The 10,000-nt window shown below is 38.4% G+C and overlaps 1 protein-coding gene across 1 annotated transcript in view; it reads left to right on the forward strand.

Annotated features, from left to right (window-relative positions):
- The window catches only part of LOC137992660 (putative insulin-like peptide receptor), an 85,406-nt gene that overhangs the window by 1,604 nt on the left and 73,802 nt on the right, over positions 1–10,000 (forward strand). The gene's annotated exons all lie outside the window — the stretch shown is intronic.

Below are 10,000 nucleotides of genomic sequence, written 5' to 3' on the forward strand. Positions count from 1 at the left end.
GACCTCCCGCATGACAGCCCGATGCTCAACCAACTGAGCCACTGGTGCGCAGTGGTCATTTAAGGCCTGTTTACCCTTTAAGGGGGTCCCCATTGACAAGTAACATCATCTGGCATTAGGGCCTGGCCAAACGCTCCCACAATTTTAATGCAACATCTTGCAACATTGTTGTATGGTGTTGCGACATGTGTTGAATGTAGTGGCCAAACGCACGCAACATTTCCATCATTTTCAACGCAACATGTCAATGTTCATGTGCCCCATTTTAGACAGAGTAAAATCCAAAAGGAGCCATCAGGAGTCCCAAGAGGGGACCCAATGATGAGTAAAATAATTGTCTGGCGTTATTTGTAGTAAAATCCAGTTTTGAAGGTTTGAGTTTTGAAGCAGGTGTAACACTCAAGATTTCACCCGTAACATGTAAATACTTTGCCAAAAGGCATGTAAAGGAAGGCCTGAAGGGTCTGTGGGCATGCCTTTTCCAGCACTCTGAGGAGCAAATTGAATAATTTCTCAATCAAAAAGTGATGAAAAGAAAACAGGGCAAAAAGATAAGCTTCACAATTAATGAAGATATTTACTAACCACGTAGAAATGGTTATACATCACAGAACGGTGAAAAATGGTCAGCGGAATTCCATTTATATCAAGTACAGTGCATTGATGATTTTGTTGCTGAAAATGGCATCGGAATCCAACGACGATTGATCGGGGGTGTTCTCCAAAGGTTTTTTACGGAAATGTTTGGAAAATATTTGGATTTTTTCCAAAAACACGTCCTAGAATCAGGAACGCAGACAACACAAGGCAGCAATTATATTTTCTTTAGTAGGTAAATATTTATACGTAAATTTCAATGTGTTTTGTTTCATGAATATTCATTCTGCAGCAACTATCACCCGTAACATTGACTGGGCTCAGCCATAACAGGTGTTACGGGTTACGGCCCCTAATGACAGCCCTGAAATCTATAAGTGGTCATTGGGAGTTAAAAGAGTTGATGCATAAATAAGCCATGGTAAAACATTTTGGGTGGGCCGGTCTTGAGAAAAGTATTGTGTTTTAGGAGGTTGATTGTTTAGTACCTTGAGCTGCAAGTTACATGTAGTTATCAGTGAAATAAGAATTTATTAGTTACTTCACCGTCACCAACAAAGCTTTGATTTCTACAGTATATATATTTTTTATAATTTTGCAAACAAGATTTTTCGCGATAGGAAAGATGGTTACAGTAAGTTCATCACAGAGCTTGTTGCATGACCAACACGTCATTATTGATACTGAACCTTTGATCAGTCTTGAAATTTAAATTTGGTAAATAAATAAATTATTGATGAAGGGAAATAAATTTTCGTTACCACCGTAGGGAAGTTAGAAAGCTGACATTTTGAGGGTTAGCCTTTTTGTTGACTAGTAAATTTCCACACTTTGTTCTCCCACATTAGCATCACAGTTTCTTTGAAAATATTAACTGCGTAAGCTTAGCTTAGCTTAGCTTAGCTTAGCTTAGCTTTTGTCCATAAATCAAGATAGCAACATCTACAAAGGTCTGGTAAGCAACGACAACAACAACACTAAAAAGGTTAGAAATCCACACTGCTTTGGATGATTCTTACAAGGCATAAAAAAATTATTTACAAATAATTAGTGCTTAATTTATTGTCTGTGATTTCGTTTTCTGTGAAAATGGGCTGATTGCAATTTTCATAATTCTGCAGAATATCTCACCTTCACGCACTAAGCGCCAAACTGCCTTTTGGCTTCCATCAATCAAATTTCTGAACATACCATATTTACCTGTGTATAAGTCGACCTCCCATTTTTAATGGCAAAAAGTGAAATTTTCCTAATTTCTTTGTTAAAGATTCACGGGATACTATCTTGTATTTCGTAGATGTAAGTTTTAGGAACTGTGGATGTATGAAAAAATCACAGCCTCAAGTGCTTAATAGTGCAGTGGTTCATGAATTGTCATATACACAGGAATTTTGTCTCTGAGTTTTGAAAAAGTTCTCATAAAATCAAACATATTAACCTTTTCATTGTTTAAGTTTTGAAGGGCTTTAGAGGATAAGCGCAACAACAGAAGTTGGAGAATCTTTGAAAATGACTTCACTTGAAAAACGATGGGAAACATGCAAGGTTTAAGGATGTTTGCGCTAATTGTTTGTGCGCAACGTTACTGTGCAGGCAACACAACTGTAATATGTCACGCATTACCTCGAGCATTAGTAAAGTTGAGGTTTTAAAACCTTTGCAGAAAGCGTGGATGGATAAGTCTTGCACAGCATTGGATCAGAGAAGATCGTGATCAGATCAGTCAAAATTGATTTAAAAAATATTTGTGAAAGTCAAGTAGACTACTGCATGACTGATATTCGCGTTGTTTTATCAGTCGTGCACTAGTCTACATGACTTACATAAATATTTTTCAAGCATTAGTTAAAATAACATGGCGACAAAAACGTCGGGAAAAAATTCCAGGACGGCAAAAGAATGGCACATTTATTTCCGAATCATCATAAAACGTGAAAGAGAAGTGAGCGGGAGGATGGAAAAGCTCTGGAAAAGGTCGCTGATGATCTAACTAGTAGTGGCTGAAAGTTTGGAAAACTCGAGGACGAACCATTGCATAAATTTAATGGGGCTTTGTTTAAAAATGTTTTTATTACCTTACGAACTTAAGTTCAAAATGAATGCATGTCTTTGAAGTTCTTTTCCTTTACTTTTGTGAAAATAGAGCAGTAATTTTGTCCTTGTCGGCTTGAATAGTTCTGACGTGCGTGGAAACAACCAGCGATTATATTTCACAAAAACCACACTCTAGAAGACGAGCATGACAGCAATGGAGAGATACAAAAAACTGACCAAATGAAGATGACACCTGCTTAAAACTTTGTTGGTATGCTCGAGAAAGTTTTTCTTTTTAGGTAAAAAGCTTTCGTACCTTCAACGATTGATCCTACATGTATCTTGGGTTCCAGTCCTTCCACGACAGGTCACGCAAAAACGTGACAATCGAAAATTTCCAAGAGCTTTGCAAAATCACATCGATTTTACTCGTTTAGATCGTCGGTGACCCCTATTTTTTAAATCATGAATCACTTACCTTACTTACTATCTACAAAATGTGATGAAATGAAAAAATTCCCACTGTAAGAAGTTATCACTCGAATTGTTTGTAGCTTCCAAACAGTGCATCAAATACATGTACAGTACTTTGCGAAGAGAATGAAACAAATTTCGATGAAATTCGGTTATTGTTCTCTCAATCAACAACTGTACTCTTCTTTCAACCTTAAGTGTAAACACAACCTGAATTGAATGAAACTGTAGACAAGCATTTCAAGTGGTTTCCTTTGCTTTACTCAATTGATACTTGGTCAATAAAAAGATATAACAGTGTAATTCCCTCCCTTGTCATTTTGATCAATTGATTAGAAGAAGTCACACTTCAAAGTTAACTTCGATGCTTACAAGGTCACTTTTCTTCTCGCATGAAGTCCTTTATCTCCACTTACACGTAGATACAATGTAAATGATCACTCCTGCCAAGTCCTGGTCAGTGGTGTTAACGTCTAGGTTGAAATCTGGTTCTGGAACTGTCATAATATGTGACCGTCCATATGAAAAGGATGCTTAGACCATTTCTTCCCAAACGTGTTTCAAAACAGTGTTTCAAACAAATTTAAGAAACGGTCCAGATAAGAACGATAGCAACAACAGCAATGAACATGTTGGAATTCAATTGGTATGCAAAAAGGTGATAACTTTTCTATTGTCTGTACTTACTTCTGATTGGCTTAAACAGCAAAAGTCAACAAAACTTCATAAAAGCAGTATTATATTCATCCTTAGTTTCCAACCATCTTCCATCTTTCATCTGGTCTCAGTTTAAATGAATTCCACAGAAATCGTATGTGGGGAACATGTAAAATTGTAAACGTTTCTTGGCTTTTGTTTTCAACTCTTGTGATTGGTCAAAATCTTTTAACACAAAAAAACACCCTTTCAAAGTGGGCTGTAAATAAATTTTATTGCATTAACAGCTTTCCTGTAGGTTTATGCATTCTCTTTATAAAAATGTTAACATTCCTATGTGGGGAAAGCCCCGTTGCCGCATAACAAAGGAAATTGCTATCCACCTTACAAGGATCATTACCTAAACATGTTTCAAACAGTTTCAAACATGTTTCAAATGCGTTTCAAAAAACAGCGTTTCACTGCGTTTCAAACACAAGTGTCACACAGTTCATTGCGTTTGAAACAGAAGAATTAGCATGTGCATAATTATATTATTGGTCGGTCCTTCTGCATGAATTGCCTTAGCAGTCTTTGTAAGTTTTGTCAAATATGAATGAATTTCACTTTTTATTCGAAATGTTTCTGAAGCTAAATAATTTCAAGATCTTTGAAATGGAAATGAACGAAAGTGCGAGTGTCTGTTTCTTCGCTTAGGTGCCAGAGGTTTTAATTTCTCTCAGAGAGACGGAATGGCGAGTCACAAAGCGGCGAGAAAAACCGGTTCGCCGGTTCGCTCTTTAGTTTTTTGCTCTGATCTTTCGTCGCCCAAAGAGAGCAAAAAACCTCTGGAATCCAGGGTAACCAGAAACCCTGCATGTCAGGAGGATTTGAGCGTAGTGGATAACGAGTATATTTTAGTCAAACGCGGGAGAGATGTTTCCAATATTTCTGTCATGTCCTTGTCATGCAAACACAGACCTTTAGTGAAACGTTTCTGCCCAGAAGGCTTTAACAACGCTGAGAAGATCTTGCTAACTTTAAGAGCTAGGCTTTTCGTCAGTTTAAATAATGCCTTCACCGTTTTTTTGATATTGCTATTTAGAGATAGGCGCTTTGCTTTGGAAACAGCGTTTACTTTTTACAGTGAATTGTCACGTGTGACCCGGCAGAATCTGCAAGTCCGAAATGTGATTGCAATCTCGGAAGTCTTTCACAAAATCTTGCTTCAAATTGCAGTTTTTTCTAAAAATCAATGCGCTATGTGTCGTTTATATGTTTACAATGATTCTTTTAAGGAAATGGAATTACAAAGTGTACTCTGTCTAAAATGAAGAGAACGCCCATGAGAATTCAGAATCTCAACAGTCTAACTTGAATTCTTATTTCAAGTATTTCAAAATATTCCTGTTACTGAGTTTATAAGATCGACTTTGAATTTGGAAAGTGGTTTCAATGGCAGAAGTTTCGGAAGTACTATGAGGATTTAAATGTTGGCTTGAATGGAAGTTACTGATTTTCCCGAGGGTAAGCTTTGTAGTCACGCAAACAGCTTCGGAGTTGCTGGTGTTTTCCCAGCTGGTTTCATGCACACTTTTACACACAAATCCATGTTTTAAGCATTGAAATGTCACTGGCAACGCAGACACAAGGCAGACAATGTTTCCACGGCTATGTTTCCATGATCAAATTTTCTATGTGACTGTTATTTCACACAACAACGCACAAGGTGTCAAAGCAGTTTACGTGGAATTCTCGCTTGTTACTTTTAACACTATGTCATTATTTCAAGAGCAATATATGCTCCTCGGCTTGTTAGTAAAAAAACAACTGATCCATGTTTTTGTCTGATTAACTCATAAACCGGTAGGCTTCAATAAAACAAAAGGGTACTTTTAAGAAACAAATGACAAGGAAAATTATTACTCCGTGCATTCGCTACTGAAATAATTTGCTGCAACAGTAATAATTATGTTCACTGTTGACAGATGTAGCACAGGTTGGCTTTTCAAACACAGATAAAAATCTTTTACTGCATTTCAAACGCATTTCAAACAGTTTCAAACGTGTTTCAAACGCGTTTCAAACACAAACGCACTCGAAACGCTTTTTGGTTAGGCATCCTTTTCATCTGGACGGTCACATATGATGTCTAAGTCAAGAAATGCATTTGAATTGTCATTGTTGACCGACGCCATTTCGGATTTGATTACATGCCCTAAAACCCAATTCTTGGTTTTCAAGTCACGCAACTATCACGCAAAGAAAAGATAAAATGGTAGTATCGAAAACAAAGACCTCGAAAATTAAGACCCACTCGAAAACTGACATATAGTGAAGTTTAATTGAAAGAAGAGTTAGTCCTAAGCAGATCTAAGGCGCTGATTACATGGGCCAGGCTAACCCTGTTAGGCGGGCTGGCTCGTTTAGCCGAAATCCCGGCACGTCTGAGGCCCTGTTTACAAGCAGGTAGGGTAACCCTACAGCTAGAGTTACCCTAGCAGGAGGGTCAAACATAGCCTGGGTTTACAGGCAAAATTTCACAGGTAGGGTTACCCCTACCACCCAGGACAACTTTGTGTGCTTTGTAACCGCCAGCAACGCAGACACAATGAAAACCGCTAAAAAGTTGTCCCGGGTAGGCGAGTTGTCCCTAGCAGAGCATTTACAAGCAGCTACGGTTACCCTAGAGTTAGGGTAACCCTAGCACTCACATACAATACTGTGCAAAAAGTAATGAGAGCGAATTTCGTCGAAGATTCGCTGGAAATTTCGCACATTGGACATGCGAAATTTCATGGAAGTCGGCGAAATTTCGTAAGATAGAATGAAATTTTGCTCAGGGCTTAGAAAAATCGGAGAAGCGAAATTTCGAAGAAGCGAAATATCAATGAAAATTCGCGCTAAAGGGAACGAAATATCAGTGAAATATCGCAAAAATCAAGGAGGCAAATTTTCGAACAAGCGAAATATCAGTGAAAATTCGTGCTCACTGGAACGAAACAGCGGTGAAATTCCGCAAAACAAAGAGAAAATATACTGAAGAACTCGGTCCTACAGGGCGTTGCTAGATCTTTGTTACTTTGTCAATTAATTTTCATTGCCCACGAAAACAAAAACATTACACGCAATAATAAAAATAACATACCGTATCCAATCAGCCACTGATCCTGGCAACCCAAATTCCCAGGTGTATGTTCGTGACCAGCTAAATTAATGCCCTGGCCTGGGCAAAGGAACCAAGAGTAGTTTTGCATAATTTCTTGGCACATTCAAAACTTCTTGAAATGCCCTTCTTTTGCTAAATCCTCCAAATACACTGTAAAAGATTAACAAAAACCTTCGTCCATCTGTAAAAAACCACGCCCAGGCTCTCTCTGTTGCCCGATGAAAAGAATGTGTGACTCGATAAAGGCCTTTGCTGTTTCATTGAACTTCCTTGGCCGTCCTGATCTCGCAAGATTCTCTGTATATCCAGTAGGCATCATCTTTCCAACGATTCTAGCAACACTTGGATAACTTACTGATAAGCTCGATCGAAGAGGCCTTAGCAACAGTAACCAACGAAAAACCTTGCTTTTTTTGCTAAGTGCAGAATTATAAACAAGTTGAAATATCACCCCTTCAAAGGCAAAGTGGTAATTTTGTTCTCCGTTCTATCGGTTTGGTTGAGTTTTAATAAATTAATCAAGGCTATTTGCAGTAGCAAAAAAATTGTGTACCGTAGAACTAAAACGGTCTTCAGTCTTTGTAGTCCTCACTCTTTAGTTGCTGACAGCTGGAAATAAGTTTGCATTGGCTACCGGAAGTTGTGTGGTTTTGTTGTTATCACTGGCATTTCATGTGAAGGAAACTTGTGATTTGACATTACTGATGCTTGACTACACTGCATAAAAACGGTTTGGCGGGAATTATGTACATGCTTTTTTTTTTGGCATATGGATTGTTTGGTTATGCACATTGTGGGTTAGGTTTAACGGTCCTCACAAGATCAAGGTTTCCGAAATACAAATGCGAAGCTGCTGAGTTTAATTTATTTAAAAGATCCACTTAAATAGAACAACTGTCGGAAATACTTTAAAATGTAGACGATTCTGCATGTTTATCACAAATTTAAACCAAACAGCAATTTAGAACAATTTCCTGTGACCGTGTCTCAGAATGAATTTATGATTTGCTTTTAAAGATAAGGGTGTTTTGCTCGCTTGTAAAAAAATTATTGGTAACAGCAAAAGTGACAAAAGTGAGCCGTACCGAAACTAGCCTATAAGTGCATACAGTTTGGCAAATGCTGATAGAAATATCGTGTCATGAAACTGTAAAGTCCAAAACCTTAGCGACAAATTTCGCCCCGCCAAATGAAGTGTTGCACGAAATTTCGCACCAAATCTTGCTCTGCCAAACAAAATGTCACATGAAATTTCGCCCCCCCGACACGAGATGTTGCCCGAAATTTCACTTCCCCAGACGAAATTTCGAACGAAATGCCATGCGAAATCTCACACATCTGCACGAAATTGTGATGATATCGGAACAATAGTTGGGTTGACTTTTCATCGAAATATCGGCGAAAATTCGCCTCCTTCAAAATATCACACAATTTCGTCGAAATTCGTCGAAATTCGCTCTCATTACTTTTGCACGGTACTGTAGGGTTACCCTAGCGCCAGGGTAACCCCAGCTGCCTTGTAAACACGGCATTGAAAAAAAAAGAAGAAATGTGTGAGTGCTAGGGTAACCCTAGTGCGGGTAACCCTAGCACTAGGGTTACCCTACCTGCTTGTAAATAGGGCCTGAGAAACACGCCCCAAAATCAAGTTTGCGATGGAAAAATCTCAGCCCAATTAGCTGAAATCCCGGCTAGCCGGGCTGAGAATTTTTCATGTAATCACCTTCACTGGGACAGCTCCACTTTAGAGCAAAATAGTCGTTTTTGTATGTTTAAATTAATACAAGATCTATAAGATAGCAAGCCTTAATTAAGGCTTCTTTTGCTGAATGGTGAATTTAACCCTCCACTTCTCCTTGTTGTTGTCATCCTTTTTCACACGACATATTCCAAATTTGGTGTGGACTGTGTACTCAGACTGTGGACCGGGTTTAAAACGAGGACCAGGTTTGAAAAGTGGACTGTGGACTGGGTATAAAAGGGGGACTAGGCATAAAACATGGACTGCGGACCGGGTATAAAATGCGGACTGAGTATAAAACACTGTGAAAAAGGCACTGAGCAACGAAATAACGAGAAGCTGACGACATGAATTGAAGTCCGACATGGGAATGGTGGAAAAAGTGCTTCGCGTCATAGTTTTCAATCATAGCGTTAATAGCTCACTGAAGGTTTTAGTTGAAATTGCAAAACGTTTGTATGTTGTATTTATCAGAGGTAAGACAAGAAAGTAATTTATGAAATCCTTCATGGGTCACAAGCTTCATGTTAACAGAAATCGAGAAATTTAAAGGACTTCAGTGGGAGATGCTAATTTCCTTTCCTTTTCCTTTTTAAATTCATGGATTAAAGTACAATTTTGCGATAAATCTCTACTCTTACTTTCTCTAGCCCAGTTGATGTTGTAACTGAGCATTTCTGTGTACGTGACAATATTTTGACACGGAATAAGAGTACTCAAGGGCTTTTTAAAAATCTGTATCTGGGCCAGTACAAACCTAGTTTTGTGAAAACTCAGTCCATGTGTCATACCTACTCCGCAGTCCGTGTTTCAAACCTGGGCCTCGTTTTATACCCAGTCCGGAGTCCGCAGTCCTCCATTATTTTTTACTGACCAAATTTAGAATATGTTGTGTGAAAAAAGATGACAACAACAAGAAGAAGTGGAGGGAAGTTTGTCTTGCTAAATTGTCATTAGAATTCACCATTCTACAATTTAAAGAAGCCTTATGGTTTGCTATCTTAGTGATCCTTTATTTAAACATAAAAAATCTACTATTCCGTGGCCCATTTTGCTCTAAAGTGGAGTAATGTGGTTAGAAATCGCTGGCCCAACTAACCGGGCTGTCCTGGTGAAGGCAATTACATGAAAAAATCTCAACCCAGTTAGCCGGGATCCCAGCATCGTAATGCTGAGTGGGTCTTAGTTTTCGAAGTCTTAGGTCTTCTGTCTTTGTTTCCGTTACTACCAAAAAATTGCTTACCATTCAAGAAATATTAAGGAGGCTTCCTGCAATATACTTAGCCTATACCATTACACTTTAGACAGCCACAGTTCTTATATGCAAGCACCTACAGCTTTAAAACTTT

The sequence above is a fragment of the Montipora foliosa genome, chromosome 2 (genome assembly GCF_036669935.1).
Source record: "Montipora foliosa isolate CH-2021 chromosome 2, ASM3666993v2, whole genome shotgun sequence".
Classification (NCBI taxonomy): domain Eukaryota; kingdom Metazoa; phylum Cnidaria; class Anthozoa; order Scleractinia; family Acroporidae; genus Montipora; species Montipora foliosa.